Source organism: Pongo pygmaeus, chromosome 15 (genome assembly GCF_028885625.2).
Source record: "Pongo pygmaeus isolate AG05252 chromosome 15, NHGRI_mPonPyg2-v2.0_pri, whole genome shotgun sequence".
Taxonomy (NCBI): domain Eukaryota; kingdom Metazoa; phylum Chordata; class Mammalia; order Primates; family Hominidae; genus Pongo; species Pongo pygmaeus.
In genome coordinates this window covers 34,849,435-34,870,120 of record NC_072388.2, presented here as the reverse complement: position 1 = coordinate 34,870,120, position 20,686 = coordinate 34,849,435, and positions in this window count along the sequence as shown.

The following is a 20,686-nucleotide window of genomic DNA, read 5'->3' as shown; positions in this document are numbered from 1 at the left end:
TGCATGAAGGCCACCAATGATCTCCAGATTGCTAAATCTAATATTGCCTGTATTTAAGATTCACAAAAGACAGTTAACTCTCCTTCAGAACTCATAAAACTATACAGATGGCAGAAGTAGAATGACATGTAAGAGCACTGAGTAAACCTATTTAGCACTTTATTTTTATTTTATTTTATTTTTTATTTTGGACACCTCAAGACCATTGAGTACTGTTTAGCACTTTAAATAAAATTAGTCATGAATTCTTAAAAGTTTCATAGACAGTGTGGGGCTTACCTAAGTGAAATGCACTTGTTTGGAAATGCACCTGGGATATTGTTTTTTATTCAGGTATGGTGAGGCCAACACATGAGGAGACAGTTGCCACTGAAAAGGTAGTTTGTTTCTCACAGTTCTCAGGAGGAGGGAGCTTGCACTACCACACAGGGACACATAGATTTCAAAATGTGGGTCAGATGAGAGGCAGAAAGAGAAAAGGGAAAGCATGGGCAGAAGCCTTGATTGTGGTTGTCATGGGAAAGGATGGGAGAGAAAGGGTAAGGAGCCAAGCAGGGGTAGGATTGGATGGTTTGAATAATTTCTATGGGCTCTGGGCTATTGAGGTGGTCCTCAGTTGTCCACTGCATGGCCCTGGAGTGATTAGAGCAGAGGAATATTGCCTTCTGAAGTGTAAAAACCAGCTAGAGATGGTTTGAAGTAAGAGTTCTGGACCAGTTAGTTTGCATACGAAAGGCATGCTCACAGGCAAGTTGTTTGCTATCTCAGAAATTAATTAACCCTGGGAGGGGCAGGTCCCAAGTTGTCAAAACATCATAAAATGCAGAAAAAAAATGACTAATACACAACTATAACAAACTGACCAACCTCACAGAGACTTGTCTTCATCAGGGAATGAGAGAGGGGAGACAAAGTGATTCCTGGAGGGCTTGGTCCAGTCATGAGTCCAGAGGCCAGGACCCAGAGCCGATGTAGTGAATGGGCCACTGTCTTCTCACAGCGGGGTCTCTACAGTCTTCTTGCTGCTGGTTTTACTTTTCCTCTTCACATTGTAGTCATGGTAATGTTTATGATGTGTGTCTGATCATGTTGCTCACTCTGCAGTGGCTACCCATTATTCATAGAATCAAGTTGAAACTTCCTAACGTGGGATTCAGCTAATATTTAGTCTCATTTCTTGCCATAAGTCACTCCCCCTCAGTGCCCTATATGCACCAAATCCTGTCCCCCACCAAACACACAATGTAATCAGCTATACTGAATTTCCCCCAGTTCTTTAAAAACATCGATCTCCTTTTTCTTTCTTCACACTTGTTCCCTTTTGTTCTAACTTCGAAGAATCCTTCAGAAATTGACTCAAGCATATCCTCCTCAGAGAGGTTTTTCTTGACTGTCCTCCAATCCAGGCCGGCTCAAGGGACCCACTCAGTCTTCACACAGCACTCTGCTTCCCTATCATGGCTGTAACCACACTTCTCTAATTGCCTATTTACTTCTGTCACTTGCTATGAGGACAGCACCCATATAAGTCATGTTCACCTCTGTATTTGCAGCACCTAGTACAGTGCATGGCCCATGGCGGTCTTTCAGGAAACATATCTTAAATGCGTGTAAATGAATGAAGTAGCAGTGCCATAGGACTAGGCCTGGGTGGGATTTAGGTGTTCCCAGAAGGGGCCTGAGCTGACACTGATCTGAGAAGTGCCTTGGGCTTCTAACACTCTTTCTGCTGGGATAACTGTGGTTGGGGCTAGGTTGGGGAGGTCATAAACCATTCCTGACACTGAATGAGAACCAAACTAGTCTCCAGGGAAGAGAGAAGAGGAAATATAGTATTTTGTTGGGAAATTTGTCCTCAGTAAGTTCACTCTGGGTCATTTAGTTCTTTATGCCCAAACAAGTTAACACGCCCATCAGTAACAGTGAGTGCTCTGATCTTAAATTTGTTTAAAATCAGAATAGGGATGACTACATATAACAAAAGAAGATGAGTCACAAGAAATCCAGTGTTATTAAGAAAATATATGCCGGGCACAGTGGCTCACACCTGTAATCCCAGAACTTTGGGAGGCCAAGGCAGGCGGATCACGAGGTCGGGAGATTGAGACCATTCTGGCCAACATGGTGAAACCCCATTTCTACTGAAAACACAAAAATTAGCTGGGCATAGTGGCGAGTGCCTGTAATCCCAGCTACTCGGGAGGCTGAGGCAGGAGAATCACTTGAACCACGGAGTCAGAGGTTGCAGTGAGCCAAGATCGCACCACCGCACTCTAGCCTGGTAACAGAGCGAGACTCCGTCTAAAAAAAAAAAAAAAGCAATAACACTTTATAAACTTTGTGATATTTATTTTCATTTTCAGCATTAACAGAGGTGACAAATATTACGTGTCCATTTTTCTGAACCTATAGCTAAAGCCATCTTTTCCAGAGAAAGAATGAAATTTTTAAAATATTTGAGAAAGAAATCTCCAAATGCTAAAGAAACCTCTGTATAGGAAAGGAAGTTACTCACACATCTACAAAGGAAGAAGAGATGGGGAAGAAGCTCTGGAGGTGCTGAATAGCTCTAGTACGTTTTGATGGAGGTCTAGACTAGAGAAACTAGCCTAAAATTACAATAGGACATATTAGGTTAGACAGCAGAGGAACAGATCAAGAGATCCAACTCTCTCTCTCTCACACACACACACACACACTCACACACACACCCCTCACACACATTAGCAGATTGTTGTATACTGAGTTTGTTTAAAAGACAGGGGTATATCCAGGCTACTTTTTCCAAGGCAACTTTAAACATTAAATGACAGATGTTTTTCTTCCTCTAGCAGTTCCTTTTGTAAAAGGAGAGGACTCTACACTTTTAGATTTCTCTTGTTTGGAACCTTGTCAGCATTGCTTTGCCCATTTCAAGAAAATGATTTCAGAAATTGTGAACATCGCTGATAACATCAGTTCCCTCATCAGAAAAGCAATCAAGCTGGTGTGCATGCACTCTGGATGGTATATGGGGGTGGTCACTGGGAATGGTAGGAATCTTCCTTGTTATTATGTGTTACTAACCAGAATTTGGGAAATACATTTGACTATAAATTCTTGATATCAAATCTGCCCGCACCAGCCAGAGATACGAATAATAGATGTCAAGATTAAGGCAGATTTAAGTGACTATAGTTTAGGCAAGCACTTGCTAAAAGTTAGGGCAGGGGTCCCCAACCCCCAGGCCCCAGACCAGTACCAGTCCATGGTATATTAGGAACTGGGCTGCACAGCAGGAGGTGAGCAGCGGGCAGGTGAGTGACGCTTCATTGGTATTTACAGCTGCTCCGCATTGCTGGCATTACCGCCTGAGCTCCACCTCCTGTCAGATGAGCAGCAGCATTTGATTCTCACAGGGGCATGAATCCTACTGTGAACTGTGCATGTGAGGGATCTAGGTTGTGTGCTCCTTATGAAAATAGAATGTCTGATGATTTGTCAGTCACTGTCTCCCATCACCCCTAGACAGGATCATCTAGTTGCAGAAAACAAGCTCAGGGCTCCCACTGATTCTACATTACAGTGAGTTGTATAATTGTTTCATTATATACTATAATGTAATAATAATAGAAATAAAGTGCACAATAAATGTAATGTGCTTGAATCATAGCAAAACCACCACTACCACTCACCCTCCCCCACCCAAGTCCATGGAAATATTATCTTCCATGAAACTGGTCCCTGGTTCCCAAAAGCTTGGGGGCCGCTAAATTAGAGGGTTACTAGGGAAGGTCAGGCAAGGATTTGTGCATTTTAGATGGCTGGATGAGAAAAACAGTTGGTAAAGTCCTTTTCAAATCTAAGATGCTGTGATGCTATTATTTATTCCTCTGTGTGTGTGTGTGTGTGTGTGTGTGTGTGTGTGTGTGTGTACAGGGCACAGTGTGTGGAAAGTGCCAGCTGCAGCTGTTTATTACTCTGAAAATGGCTTCTCTTCTCTGTGCTCTGGCTTTCCACACCACAAACTCTTCACTAACACAGCATCTGTAGCTGCAAGGAGGGTTTTATAGCCTGCCCTGGCATTTTTGTTGCTGATGTTGTTTAGTGTGGGCTGGGGGAGGGGCAGAGGGGAAAGGAGAAGTGTTCTAGCTGGGAGCACCCTCCGGGCATGGAACACAGGTCCTACCTGGAAAGGTCTAAGATTCTCTCATCTGTCCTCCTATGGTGTATTAAGCACCACAGCTGCAGGAGATCAGAATTTTACTGTTTAACTATTTGATGCTGGTTTTCTTGCAGCCTACCCTGCATCTCCAGTTTTAGTTCCTATTATTATAAGTTTTTTCTGGCCTAGTCCCTGAACCTTTAAAATTTAAATTTATCTCTGGCTCTTGGCCTGTACTACAATACGAATTTTCATATTTGTTTTTCTCTTTATGTGTGTTAGCAAAATTGAAGTTTTGAATAAAAGTGTTGCTAAATGATAAAATGTATGGTTGTCAAATATTTATCTATAAGTATTTTCCTTTATTAAAATAAAAACTCAATTCGTGATTATTGTAGAAAGTTGGAAGCATAAAACAGTCAAATAACCAGTTGTTTGAAAAGCTAAGGGAAAGCCAGTTGTGTTTCGCTGGTGGCAAAATGGAAGGTGCACTGATTCTGGAATAAGAAAACACAGGTTCAAGTAGAGGTTCTGCAGTTGCCTGGCTTCGTGGTCTTTAACATGTCAGTAAAATTGAGGCAAAAATTAAATGCCTTGCTCTGAAAAGGCATGCATGCGGGAGGGCCCACACAAAGTAGTCACCCAATAAAGGTTAAGAGACTTGCACTGAATAATGAGAAAATGGGTGATTAGAGTTTTTAACATGCCTGCACATTTTCTCTCTGTTCTGACCCCACTTCATGACATACAGCAAATCTTAAAAAGAGAGAAAAGAAAAAGAAATAAAGGGAAAAAGAATATAACGATCTGATATTGCATTAAGGCCTTTAGAATAGTGATACTTTATATCGAAAGATTGAACCATTTTTATGAAAACTCAAACACTTCATTCCCTCCGTGCACTGTGCCTCCACCCCTAGAGGGCAGCATGCCCTCAAAGAAATTCACCCAGGGCCCAATTAGAATCCATCTAAATGGCCAATTACCTTCAATTGAATTATTTCTCATTGACCTTAAAAATAACCCTTGAAACTCATTAGGCACACTATCCAGAATTTAAGGGAGTGTTACCTGCACTTTCTAATGACTCCCTCAGAAGCATGTTTTATTGAGACCGTCAAATAAATAAAGTGCCCAGGAAATTAAGAAACCTGGTGACCAGGCATCGCCTTTGTGGAAGGACCTCTACTCAGGAGGAAGCCCCTGCTGGTTTCCCAGATGAGGCTGCTCCTTCGAAAGTGATTTCCTGCCACAACCTCTCCTCTTCCGACTCTCCTCAGAGCGCAGAAGTGACAGGGTGAGAGCTAGAGGTCCTTGCTCTTCCTCATCCCACCCACCTGCCTCCTTCACTGCCCTTCATTCCTGGCCCGTTAGGTTAAGGGTGCTTAAGGCACTTGAGCCTGGGCTCTTACTCGCTGTTCTTTTGTTTCTAGAATTAGCTTTCACTTTCCTTCACTAACACCTTCATCACTGCCTCATACATAATGGAGAAAACACAGGCCTCACCCACTTCCAGACCCCAAATCCTCCCACTGATAAGATGAGGCCCACTGCACACAATGTTTCACAGGCTCTCCAGCCCAGTAGCTCTCAAGCATTTGGGGCACATAGCACTGGTGTTTTACACCCGAGTCTCCATGCTGCCTCCTCAGTGTCTTTCTGTCTTCAGGAGCTCTGAGTTGCAATCCAGGCCCAGCTGCTAATCAGAGCCTCGTGGTTCTAATATGCAAAATGAAAGAGGATGCCAGCTGCCTTCACCCAAGTTCTAGAGAGGCAGATAGGGATTACCAGTCACTATGATGCCCCAGTCATCTTGGAGAAAAGATGACACAATTTCTTCTATTCATAGAGACACATCAGTGAGGTTTCTATATTCATTCTGGTTTGATTTTTGGATTTCTGGTGACTTTTTCTCAAAAAATATGGGGTTTGGGTGGATAAAACAGTTTTCATCTATGTATGGGATGTTGTCAAAACAGGACACTAGAGTTGTTTTTGTTTCAATGAAAAATAACACTTCCAATATTGAAAGGCAGTATCCATTAATTCAATCGAACATTATTTCATAAGCAAATATGTTTGAAAAAATTAGCAAGTAAATGCATAAATAAATTACCTACATTGAAAGCTGATACTGGCAGATATGATAACATGTTTGCTGCTAACTAGTTTACATTTCTTTTGAAGTGAATTTCTGGCTGACAGTGTTCATGTCACAGATGGTATCCTCACCTGCTTCATTAAGGCCTGTTTAGAATACAGTTCTAATGTAGGTTTTATTCCATGTAAAGCCACCTAGAGATAATTTTAAATGATGATATCGACTAACAAACACGTAATCAAGAAGCTCTTAAAATTTTATTAAAATTCAGGTCTTTCACCATTAGCAAACCTGCTTCATTAACATATTAATAGATAATGTTCCTGCTCATAATTAGCGTGTATTTTCTTTGCATCATTGTAGTTGAAAGAATTCAGGTGGGGTTTGATAGAAAAGTTTTTTTTATCTCTGCCAACAAAGCACCTGGGAGAATAACCGAAGCTCCTGACCACCATTTCCATTTTAATCATCCGCTTCCTCCCTCCCACAGAGTTTTTCTCCTTAAGCTCAGTTTTATTTATTTTCCCCATATTCAGCCCTCTGTGAATTATAGACATGTTAAGCCATGGACTACCTGCAAGTGAACAAGGATTTGGCCCACTTACTGAAGGATGAATGCTAACTGCAAGAGAAACTCCAGGTGTGAAAATATTTTCATCCAGAGGTTGAGAAAAGCTGGAATCTGAAAACTGAAAATAAGCTCATCTTTTTCTTTAAAATAATTAAAAATCCTACTTGTTCCATGAGAGTGTATAGAATATAGAATATAGTCCGTGTCACGTTTTTATGAAAAGAGTGATGTCCATTTCAAGGAATGATGTTTTACAGAGAGGAATAATTGAGGGATCTGCCTAGGGAGGCTTTTGTTTTTGTTTTTGAAGTGACCACAAAATTAGAGTAAGTCTATAACTGAGGTCTTTGGAATAAAGCTACAGGGTTATTTGGAAATATTCTCACTGCAGTGATATACTACTGGTAACTTATTAGCAATAAAGAATGGAATTGGTACTATCCCTTAAGATGGAAATCTCAAATAAAAGGGAAAATAATATTTATACTAAAAATAGCAATTATCTTCTAATATGGTCTAAACTACCAACAAAATATGGCCAATTTTGTTGACCACTGCCATTTTGAAGCAACACATTTCTGTGACTTTAGAGCACATCTTGACATGAGGCAGAAGCCTCCTGCATGGTCTAGCATATTGGAACCTCTTGGATGGGTCAGAGACTAGTTTTACTTACAAGGAGTACACACAACAGCCCTGCTGCACTCTGGGTATGGGTTCAAGTGTTTGAGGTCTTAGAGAACATCTAACCGCCCACTTATTTTATGCAGGAGCAAATGCAGGCCCAGAGAAGTCCAACAACATTCTCTAGAGCTCTCAGTTCGTTAGGCGTAGAGTTGAGGATGGCATTAAAGCCTTCTGATTTTTTTTAAACCATATCTCTTTCTTAAAATTTGCCAGCCCTGATTTTCTCAATAAGAGAAGAATTGAAGTTATATCTATGAATTATTAAAATATAGTGATACAACATGCTGGTTGTGAAGGGAGAATAAGCTGAATATGATCACAAAGAACATTGTCATTGTCCACCCAGGATACCACCTGGATAAAGGGAGGATTCAGTTACAGTACAGGAGAGATACTGCCTCTTTGTCCTTTTAACACTGTGATCCCGAAATGCTATTTCTACATTTGTGAGTTAACAGAACTTAGTGTAACATATCCACTTGAACTTTTTGCAGTGGTGGAAATGTTAGATATCCGTATTAGCCAGTACTGGAGCCAATAGCCACATGTGGCTATTGCGCATTTAAAATGTGGCTAGGGCAGCCAAAGAACTAAATTTTTAATTTTATTTAATCTTAGCTAGTTTACATTTAGATAGCTGTATGGGGCTAGTGGCTATTCTATTGGACTGCACAGATTCAGCATAGCCTGTTGGAAGAGCTATTATAAATTCAGATAATGTCAGTGAGCTAGAGACCTCTGGTGGAAGGGACTGTTACCTGCAAGACGCTGAGCACAACTTTTTTTTTTTTTTTAAGACGCAAACATTTCAAGATTGGTCACATTTTAATACCAACACCACTGCTTAATGTGACATGCAAATTCTCTAGGTAGTAAGGGATGGAATAATAAAGAATGCAGAGACTAACTATTATATTGATTAATATTTGCTGTGGTGATACCAAGTTTCTGTTACCAGGCTTAACAGGACCCTAGAAGGATAGTTTAACTAGAAGGATAGTTGTATTGTGGTTCTCTGGCACAAGAAATGGAATGTCCCAGGTCCCCAGGCAGATCTAGAAGCATTCTTTGTGATGGGAGATGGTCTCAAGCTATATCAATTAAGAGGTGATGTAGCTTGGCGGAAGTCTGCACCAAATTCAAGACAATGGCTGTTTGAGCATGTTGCTAGAAAGCAAATGCCAGTGCTGTTTCCACCTCCTCGCCGACACACAACCACACACGGTTGCCTCCATAAAGCTAAGGTAACCTGTTGCTCTTAAGGTAGGTTAAAAAGAGAAATTTGGGGCCTTTTTACCCCTCTTAAGTAGCGCTCCCTACAATGGAGTTCACCGATGTATTGGGTTCCTTTCTGACTCTACTGTTTTCCACATCGCTTGTTATACTCTCCAGGAAATTTGAGGCCTCCTTTTTCCTTCTCTCGTAATTCTCACCTCTTCTCAAATTTATCTTTGCTTGGCTTCAATCCTGCTTCCATGACTGAAAGCTACAAAAGTGCCTAAGACAGAGATTGCTAGCTGGCTTTAATAGTTGTCAAAAGTAATAGAACTAATTTTTAGCTAGCATTGTCTAGGCATTTTCTAAATGTAAACTACTTAAAATAATGCTCAATATATGCTGGTTATTATTATTCATGAGAATTAGAAATATCTTATATAGCCAAGTTCATCATTTATGGCTTTTGAATTTCTGGCTTATGTAAGTTCCCGCATACCTTAAAGGGATCCAAATGTCTTCCTAAAGACCCATGGATGGTTTGACTACACATTTAGAAAATCAGTGAGACTCTATTAAATATGATTGGAATTAATAACTTAAATTGGAAAAGTAGCTAAATACAAAATTTTAAAGAAAACATACTAATCAGCCAGGCATGGTGGCTCTTGCCTGTAAATCCCAGCACTTTGGGCAGCCAAGATGGGAGGATTGCTTGAAGCCAGGAGTTTGAGACCAGCCTGGGCAACATAGTGAGATACTGTCTCTACAAAATTTTTTTAAAAAAATTAGTTGGACATAGTGATGTACACCTGCAGTCCCCAGCTACTTAGGAGGCTGAGGTGGGAGGATCCCTTGAGCCCAGGAGGTTGAGGCTGCTGTGAGGCGTGATTGCACTACTGTAATCCAGCCTGGGCCACAGAGCGAGACCCTGTCTCACCACCAGATTTACTAGTTGTGTGATCTTGGGCAAGTTACTCAGCCTTTCCGATTGTGGTCTCTTCCTTTATAAAATGTATATAATAGCAATCACCTCAAAGAACTGTATGAGAATCAAACAAGACAGCAAATAAGCCACCAGGCAGTTGGAAGACTCTCAGGAACTAATCATGGTACATGCCATGATTAACAGTAAAACAAAATGGATGATGTTACAAGGCAGTTAGAAATAACACAGAATCAGGCACCAATATTTGGATTAGAACCAAACTTATTACTTACTGACCTTAACCTTAAAACATATACATGGCCAGGCACAGTGCCTCACGCCTGTAATCCCAGCACTTTTGGGAGGCCGAGGCAGGTGGATCACCTGAGGTTAGCAGTACGAGACCAGCCTGGCCAACATAGTGAAACCCTGCCTTTACTAAAACTACCAAAAAAAAAAATTAGCCGGGTGTGGTGGCCGGCACCTATAATCCCAGCTACTCGGGAGGCTGAGGCAGGAGAATTGCTTGAACCCAGGAGGCAGAGGTTGCAGTGAGCCGAGATCATGCCATTGCACTCCAGTCTGGGCGACAAGAGCAAAACTGTCTCAAAAACCACAACGAAAAACCAAAAACACAACAACTCTTATTTTCAGTTTCCTTGTCTATAAAATGGAAATATTTATCCCTGTGTACTTCAAGGGATTATTTTGAAACTCAAGTAAGATAATATTCCTTGAGGTACAATGAAGTTTTAAGTCCCAAATGCTTGGTTTACAATTTTAAATAAATATTAAGGAAATGCTGATTGACAACAAGGATTTTTCTTTCTGATTTGCCTTGACAGTTTAAGATTGAAAATGACTTTATACCATGAGAGGACCTTTCAGCTTAAAAAATGGTATTAAGTTGAACAATCACGTCAATGTTTTACTCTTTCCTCTTGCCTGGGAATGGAAGGATGAGAAGATTATACATATTTCAGTGGATGAATGTCAACAGTAAACGGACAAAACTGTCATATGGTGCTTACTTCACATTATTTTTCTTCTGAAACTGGACGTATCTTGCCTCTCTTTTTAAACAGGAATAAGTAAGACAGAGCATACAGTAGATTATCAACAAAGCGGTGGTTGACAATTTTTTTCTGTAAAGGTCCAGAAAGTAAATATTTTTGACTTTGCTAGACATATAGTTTCTGTCTCTAATATTCAACTCTGCTATTATAACAACAGCAAACATGGACAACAAACAGATGAGTGGGTGTAACTGTGTCCTAATCAAAGTTTATTTACAAAAACAGACAGAGGTTGGCCTGTGGGCCAGTTTCCCATTACTCACTTAAACACTCGTTGGTTGGCCACTTGGACCTCAAAGGGAGTAAAGATCACTAACCAAGGTTATTAAACTAAGACAGCAGGGAGAAGTTGAAAATCATAGTGGCAGGGTATTGTTCTCTTTTAGATCCAATACAATCTTGGATATTTAGAAATATCAAAGTGTGGCAAGATATCTGTAGATTTTTAACTCTCCCCAAAGTTTAGTAACCTTAAATAAATATACTTATCACATTTTAACTGACAAATGAAAAAGGTGGCAGTAATAGAGAGGAAATAATGCACTTTCTAACATGGCTTTTTCCATGTTATTTATGCCATGGTAACTAAGATGAAAATTGGAACACAAATGCTCAGCACAGACTAAAGGATGATCTGTTCATGACCAGCAAAATCAGGGATATTTTCATCACAATGCTCTAAGAGTTATAAGTATAAATCCCTCTATATCAGGAAAGAATACATTGAGAGGCATCTTAAACTGAAGAAAATGTAGAGTTCAAGGTGGAGAACTACATCCTTAACTTACTGAGATAAACTGGAATTTTGACAGTATGCTACCACAGAGGGAAAGCGAAATAATTTTGCTAGCACATGGGAATACTAAATATCAATATTGGAATATAACAAGTTGGACTCTGGTAAATTTTTCAGGCTTTAAATCTGAATTAATGTGCCTTTGAAAATAAATACATTAACTATCAAATATTACTTAATATATATTATATCTTATATGAGCACTTCCCACTTTTGTAGTTGTTTGTGTACTAAATTAAGGCTCCTTCAAACTTACATTTACAATTTGATTCTATTAATTGGACACAAAGAAAGTAAGCTGCTTTTATCACCAAATAAGAATGTTAAGAGTCTGCTTCCTGTGCTGTTGTTATTCCTTGATGTTGGCTGAATAAAAGAATAAATATATGTAGGACAGATGTCAGTGGGGTTAGCAGAATATGTACACATTCTGGACTTCTTGCAAAACATTTCAAAGGCCTTTGATACATTTTTTTCCTTATCTTTCATTTGCAAAAAGTAAAATAAAGTAAAATTTACCCTCAAAGTAAAGGACCCCTCACCCATAAGGTGCTGGGTTTTCTGGCAGCATGCACCCTCTCCCATGTGGGTGTCCACAAATTAGCCTATCTCCCATAAGTTTTGCCTTTCACGTCCATCACTTGTGGGACCCATGACCATCAAGCTGGCCCTCATCTGGTTATTTTGTTCTCTCTCAGGTCAGTCGTGGTGGCTAGCAACCAGATCCTTCTTCCTTAAACGGGCCCTTGTCAGAGCCCACCAAGTGCAAAAAAAAAAAAAAAAAAAAAAAGCCAGACACTTTGTTCAAAAAGCAGGGAAAAGGTGACATTAAATCTACTGAAACATAAAATATTTTTCTTTCTTTCTCAGTCTCTCTCGTCATGATGTTTTATTAGATATTTGATGTTAATATTAGATATTAATTAGATATAATCTAATATATATAATTAGATATAAATATTAGATATTTAATGTCCTCCCTTAGGCCTTAGGGTACTCACTAGGCAAGTGCAGATCCCCACAGATGTGGAGTTGGGGTGGGGAGCACCCCACGACTCAGCATTAGCTGACCATCTACCAGCTGCGCTGGTCTCCGAGTGGGGGCAGGAAAGCCAATCTCCCCTTCCCATGGGCTCCCAGCCCCAAACCAAGTGAATGGACGATCCTGAAAGATTGCAACTTTCATACTGAGGACACACTGGGTACCTGAAGGGGGCATGGATGATAGGCTCACCTCACTAAGTCACCCAGTGAATGAGTCATGGAGTTGCCAGCCCCAGCAGAGAGCTGCTGACATTCCCCACCTGAGACACCAAGAGGCAGGTGCCTGACCCCAACCTTCCCTGCAGTGGGTAATGACAAAATCCCCCCCTTCCCTGCTGTACCCCCACTGATGTGGCCAGGTCAAGGGGAGACACAGAACCCCGGGGGAGGTGGGGAGGTGAAGAGAGGTGAGACCACAAGTGAGCAAAGGTCCCAAGCCTCTGGTGCATGCTCCATTGTCCCATCAAAATTCACTTAAATAACACAAATAAAAAATAAAATTGTAAAGAATTTCAAGATGAAGACGACAGAATATGAAATCTCAAGCATGGGGCCCTTTGGAGCCACGGCCTTTAGGACTGCACTGGTGGCAAGCCCTTGAAGCCTACCCTGGTGACTTGGTTCAAAATCTGCTCCATATGCCAGCTTTGCATCCTATTCACCAGCTTGAGAGAGGAAGGTACTTCTAAGTGTTTTTGGCCTGGCCTTTGACCCTGCTGTTTGCTACTTGTTCTTCTAAGAGCAAGGACAATTCATACATGGCTTTAAAAATGATTAAAGTACAACAGGAAGTGGATTTACAATACAGCAGACCAATCCTGGAATAGCTGAGGATTTTAGCTGCAGTTTGTCTTCAGGACACATAAAGGTACAAGCCAACTCACTGGCTTCAAGGTTGTTTTTATTCAGAAATGCCCAGGTCCTCAATTATTTTTATAATGCTGCTGCAGCAAATGCTACTACAAATGAGTCAGCAAATGATGTAAATTGTACTTGTCATAGACTATACGCACTTACCACGTATCTTTTGCTAAACTTCTGAATATCTTTTTCCTGTACTAATGAACGGATTGATTCCATGTGATAAACCCTTGTGACACTTGACTTAGCAACAGAGTGTGTTTGAGGGCATCGATCACCATACTTCAGATTTGGCAGATGTGACTCTGCTCATCCCCAAAGGACACTTCTGTGGACACACAACTTCGGCCGAGGTGACCTGGTCACTCAAATTAGGGTAGCAGCTATAACTTCAGCTAGGCCATGGACTCTGGCTTACCCATCCAGGGCTCTGTTACAGGTGACCACTGCCACCTCCTCTGGCTTGGTACCTATAAAATAAAATTTGTGCTTCCTGGTACATAAAGGAGTTTTGCTCCTATAAACTGCCACCACTATTCCAGGATTGAGCACTGAGGATGCACGGGCAACTTCTGTCATAATGAGTGGTTAGTTCATTTATGTTTAAAAAATGGCTATTTTTCTATTTCTCTTTTTAGTTTACAGTTGTGAAACAGTGAAGTCATATATAATTCTTTAAATAGTTTATCATTTAAAATATATGATTAAGTCCAAAGCTTGTCCCAGAAATAAATGGGTTGCTTTGGGAACTAATTAAGTTAGCAACTGGGTTCTGTTTATGTTTTAAAATAAAATATTTTGAAGTTGTATCAAAAAAAGTAATGTGAAAATAAAAGGAATGAAAAAGAAACCCTTTCCTGCATCTAAGATCTCCCTTAACTGTTAAGGTGCCTAATACCCCCAAATTAACAATCACTTCTTAGAATTAAACACTGTCTTTCCCAGGTGCTAAAAATGTAAATATCTGTGGGTGGAGTAAAAAAAATACTCATTCATTAATATATTACTGGTGGTTGTCCAGTCACGTCTGTTTCCCCCGGGAAAGGACAAAAATGACCCAGGAAGGGCAAACTAAAGGTCAGAGAACGAGAGTGCAGAAAGAAAAAAATGGGAGATGGGGTCATCCCCCAGCAAACTTTGCCCATTATTCTTCCTTTGGTACATTGTGACTACATCTTATATTAGTTATTGATTCATCATGTCTCTTTCCAAGAGTCCATGGAAACTTTCAGAACTAGATTTCACAATCTAGCACCCTAAGCTCTATTCAAATTGCCCATAGAAAGATTCTCTTTCCTCTACCTTTTCTAATTAATTCCTCTACCTAAGTATTCTTCTCAACTACTATTAGTATCAGGCAACCCTTTTTACCCTTTAGTGGTTAATCCTACAGTCTGTTTGAAACTATTTCCTCTTTTTATTCAAGTCATGAGGACTTGACTGACATGTGCTGCTGTATGTAGATTTTGTTACTCTTTTATAAATGACTTTATCACATATCTTACATTTCTCAGCAGAGACAATATTGAACATCTGCACTTGAAAATTAAAACAAAATTATAAAATTTTCTTTAAAAAAATCAGTAGAAGGAAGAACTGACACATGGTCCAATGTGGATAAACTTCAAAGACATTATGCTAAGTGAAAGAAGCCAGACACAAAAGACCACTTATTTATGATTCCATGTATGTGAAGTGTCTAGAGTAGGCCAGTCTATACAGGCAAAAAGTAGATTAATGGTTGATTAAGGCAGGGAGTGGGAAATGGGGAGTGACTCCTAATGTCCAAGAGGCTTCCTTTTGAATGGAGGGAAAAGTTCTAATATTGGATTGCTGTGATGGCTACCCAACTCTGTAAATATACTAAGGCCATGGAATTACACATTTACAGTGGGAAAATGTTACGGTGTGTAAATTATATCTTAATAAAGTGGCTTAAAATATAAAATCACTGGACATTAGCTTTTGTTGGACATATATATCTAAATCCAGTTCCCCATCTTCTTCACCTCTCCTTTTTCTTTTGGTCAGTGTCTACTTTTACTCCTCCTACAGTAGTATTCTAGAACTCATCTGGCCATTCTATAACCAAGAACATCCCAAATTTTCTTTAAAAATGTATTAAATACATAGAAATATATAAAACTAAGAAAGTAGGGAACAATTACTAAAGTATAAATTTAGGATTTGTTTTATGAACTCTTCCTTAGTTCCTTTACATTGGCAAGTTTGCCTAATAAAGTTTAAGTATGTCTATATGTATGAAAGATTTATTTAAGCCCTTATTAAAGTACATTTGTTTTAGGAAAGACATCCAGGAAGAGGTAGAGAAGGGAGCTGGCCCAAAATAGGGCTTCTAAGGCCAGCAGAGCCAGAGTTCCCCAGTGCTCACGGCCACTGGGACAAGGAAGTGCCAACAATAAACCTATGGATACATACACAGTTCCTAAACATGTATTACTTGGCTGCAGGAACTGAAATGAGAAAAAGCAAGTTGGGAAAGCTAAATAGAAATTAATAATATCAAGTGCTATTATTGGCCATTACTATGCACTAGGCACTGTATTAAGTGCTATACACACATTCTAGTAATCCACACAACAATCATATGGGGTATTTGTATCTCTAAAGTACAGATGAAGAAAGAGAGGGTCAAAGACATAACCTGCCTGAGGCCTCATAGCTAGTAAAATAATCCCCATGTACTGTTATAAGAAGAAATATATTTATTTAATATGTTATGTAACATTATATATATAGTGATATATATAATGTTAAGAAGACGTAACACCTCTCATTCAGTAAAGAACCCCAGAAAATTACGTGTGCAGTCTAAATCCCAGAGAATATGTGAGAACTGAAGTTCCATTTTCAAACCCACTATTTTAATGTTATAGAATTAAGGCTGGTGGTATCACGGATGGGCTAGTTGTTTATATATATATATATATATATGCTTATGCTGTTCTAGAGAGCTGAATTGCTTCTCCCAGAGTATAAAAATGAGCTTTAACTCATAACAAAGGGAAATATGTCATATTACTACTTATTTTAAACCAACCCCTGGAGTGTCGTGATTTGTCCATCTTTGATTAAAGTTCTTCCCAAGCAGGCTGATTTTATGAATTTTCCTGAACTGTGTTAGATGGCATCACATTAGCATCAACATGAATGAGTAGCGAGGAGTGGGCTTGGCACAAAGGCGTGACCTCGTATTAGCTGCTATTCTGATACTTTATTTGTCAGCACTGATTCAATAGCGGGCAGAAAAGGCTCATAGGAGATTATGCAGAAAGGCTAGGCTACACTTTACAGCCTTTCTCAAGCCATCAGGGCAAAGAATTGATGCTTACTTACATCCATAATTATATGTGGCATTTTGGCTCTGTAATTAAATTCAAAATAAATCACATGCAGCAATTTGTTAAATTTAAAAGCTCTTACAAAAAAACAAATAAGAAGATCAGTGAATGAAATGAGTTTCTGAACTTAGGGGTATGATTTGAAGGAAGATTGTCATTCACTCGAACTAGCAGGGTTTGTGGCTGCAAAAATAAACCCAGTAACAATTCTGCTGAATCTAGGATGTGATGAGGCCATTAGAATCTGTGCCATTGGGCCGGGTGCGGTGGCTCACGCCTGTAACCCCAGTACTTTGGGAGGCCGAGGTGAGCAGATCATGAGGTCAGGAGATCGAGACCACCCTGGCTAACATGGTGAAACCCCGTCTCTACTAAAAATACAAAAAATTAGCTGGGCGTGGTGGCATGTGCCTGTAATCCCAGCTACTTGAGAGGCTGAGGCAGGAGAATCGCTTGAACCCAGGAGGCGGAGGTTGAAGTGAGCCAAGATCCTGCCACTGCACTCCAGCCTGGGTGACAGTAAGACTCTGTCTCAAAAAAAAAAAAAAAAAAAAAAAAAGAATCTGTGCCATTGGATTGTATTATACAGGAAATAACTGCAGTGAACCCTCATGTATGAGAAACTCAAAACTTTAAGTTCAAAATAAGTAATGTTGGCAACCCCCTTTGGGTCCCCTCCCTTTGTATGGGAGCTCTGTTTTCACTTTATTTCACTCTATTAAATCTTGCAACTGCACTCTTCTGGTCCATGTTTGTTACGGCTCAAGCTGAGCTTTCGCTCGCCGTCCACCACTGCTGTTTGCCGCCGTGGTGGACCCGCCACTGACTTCTATCCCTCCGGATTCCGCAGGGTGTCCACTGTGCTCCTGATCCAGCGAGGCTCCCATTGCCGCTCCCGATCAGGCTAAAGGCTTGCCATTGTTCCTGCACGGCTAAGTGCCTGGGTTCGTCCTAATCGAGCTGAACACTAGTCACTGGGTTCCATGGTTCTCTTCAGTGACCCATGCCTTCTAATAGAGGTATAACACTCACTGAATGGCCCAAGATTCCATTCCTTGGAATCTGTGAGGCCAAGAACCCTAGGTCAGAGAACATGAGGCTTGCCACCATCTTGGAAGCCGCTCGCCACCATCTTGGAAGCTCTGCGAACAAGGACCCCCAGTAACATTTGGCGACCACGAAGGGACCTCCAAAGCATTTATCTCTTCCAGAATCAAAGCGGCAAAACTACAAATCATTCTTCAAATGGAGCCCCAGATGCAGTCTTTGACTAAGAGCTACCTCGGACCCCTGGACCGGCCTGCTAGCCCATGCTCCGATGTTAATGACATACAAGGCACCCCTCCCGAGGAAATCTCAACTGCACAACCCCTACTATGCCCCAATTCAGCAAGAAGCAGTTAGAGCAGTCCTCGGCCAACCTCCCCAACAGCACTTGGGTTTTCCTGTTGAGAGGGGGGACTGAGAGACAGGACTAGCTGGATTTCCTAGGCCGACTAAGAATCCCCAAGCCTAGCTGGGAAGGTGACCACATCCACCTTTAAACATGGGGCTTGCAACTTAGCTCACACCCAACCAATCAGAGAGCTCACTAAAATGCTAATTAGGCAAAAACAGGAGGTAAAGAAATAGCCAATCTATTGCCTGAGAGCACAGTGGGAGGGACAAGGATCAGGATATAAACCCAGGCATTTGACAACCCCCCCGTTGGGTTCCCTCCCTTTGTATGGGAGCTCTGTTTTCACTCTATTTCACTCTATTAAATCTTGCAACTGAAAAAAAAAAAAAAAAAAAGAAATGTTGATAGTCTGGTTTTAATGTATTTTCCAAAATAATTTAAGGTCCCTTAAGAATTATATGTAATATTTATTAAAATCCAGTATAATTTTTCCTAGTCCTTCAGAAGAAGCTAAGATACAAAGAAGAGAATTACCCAAATCAGCATCAGAACCTGGATAAATCAAAATAACTATGTATGGCACCACTACTTCATGCTTGCTGAAGCATGTTTTAGCATGTTTTTAGCATATTTTTCAGCTTAAAAGCACTGTTATATACATTACATAGGTATAGGTGTCCCTGGAGAGTCCAGAAAAAGACTTTAATTTTAGTCACCTTAAGATGCTTGCTGTCAGTTGGGGAAGTCTGACTGGGTGGGACACGGTGAATGGGGCAGCCTAGGGCCAGACTTGCCCAGTGGACTTGGAAAGTAGGACAGGGGTTGATAAGGGGATTTTTCTAAGTGTTGTCACTGAAAGAACTTCACGTTCCAGAACCTGGACATTATGCATGAATGATGTAGCAGAATTATTACTCTATGTGGAGGAGTGTAGTATGTGGTGATGTGGTTGGGGGTGTAAAGGTCTTCACTTTTCCAGCTGGTGCAACATCTTGCTCTGGGCACACTAACAAGAGGGGCTAAATTTCTAGTGTGCCCCCTCCCCCACCACGTGAGAGAGGCAAAGGAAAGCTATATTTGTCTACCTACATCTTTATCATGCCTACAAACTTTGCCCTGCTTATTGGCTGCTTTAGGAGTAAATCAAAGTAAAATCAACCTTGAACCAAATCTAAGTTATTGTTCTTGCCCATCCGTGAACCTGAAACAAACTTTGTGGTCTGTTGAATGCAGTGTCGTCAGCTTCCATGGCTTCCATGCCTGAAGCCAGGCTCCCAGAATCTGAATTACGGGTATTTCAGTCCATTCTAAAGTTATTTTTAGAAAACAAGCAAATATAATGCTCCAACTTCTCATGGAAACAATCCACAAAAGATAAGCAGCTTCTGCAATCAGACTTTTAAAAAATTCAGTTTTACCTAAGAAAACTTGGTGGATACTTAGTTTACACTTTTTTTTAAACTAAAGGACGGATTCTTATTTTCCCAAAATGGAAGGCGTCTTTTCTAAAGGTTGATATCTACCATATTATATCTGCCATATTATATCTGCCATATTCTCTGTTAGAGGCAAGACAGTAAGTCCAGCCCACACTCAGGAGGGGATTGCACAAGGAAATGAATCTCAGAAAGTGGGATCAGAAAGGGGGCCATCTTCCAGGCTTCTTAAAACAATATTCAGGGTCACTAACAGTCAAAGAAACACAAGATAACAAAGTACCATTTTAATTGTTTGTATTAAAAGACTTTGGAAATAATAATGTCCAGGAATCACCAAAGTATTATGAAACATGCTTTGTTAACAGCAAATATAAATTGATACGGTATTTTGGAAAGCAATCTATAAATACACATTAAGATCCATAAAAATATTCCAATCTTTTAAATACTGTAATCCTACTTCTAAGAATCCATCCTAAGGAAATAATTATAAAAACAAAAAATAAAACAAAAAATCTATATGCATGGACATGTCTATTGCAGTATTATTTATAATAGTAAAATTGAGGGCAATGGTAAAATACTATCAGAAAGGATCAATTAAATAAACATGTTCATCTACTTTATAAAATATTATATAATTGTTGTTTTTAAGATCATGGTATAACATTGTGAAATACTTAGAATTTAATATAAAATTTAAATATAAAGATATAAAACTTTGTATAAATAATAATTATTATCAGGCAAAAATATATGTAAGAATAAAAGACTAAAAGAATTATTCCCAAATGCCATCAATAACTGAATTTGAGTGGTAATATCATAGATGATTTTTGTCTTCTGTTGACACCTTTTGACTTTTTTAATTGTAATTTTTTAAATAAGAAAAAATTAATTATGTAGGAATTGATTCATCAATGTACAGTTGTGATTACAGGAAACCAAACCCCTCTGAATTATGGGAGTTTTTGCTCAATTATTCTTTCTGTGAATTCAAGTGTTTCCTAAATCTGTTTTGTTTACCTTAAAAATATCACTGCATATCTATATACATTACATA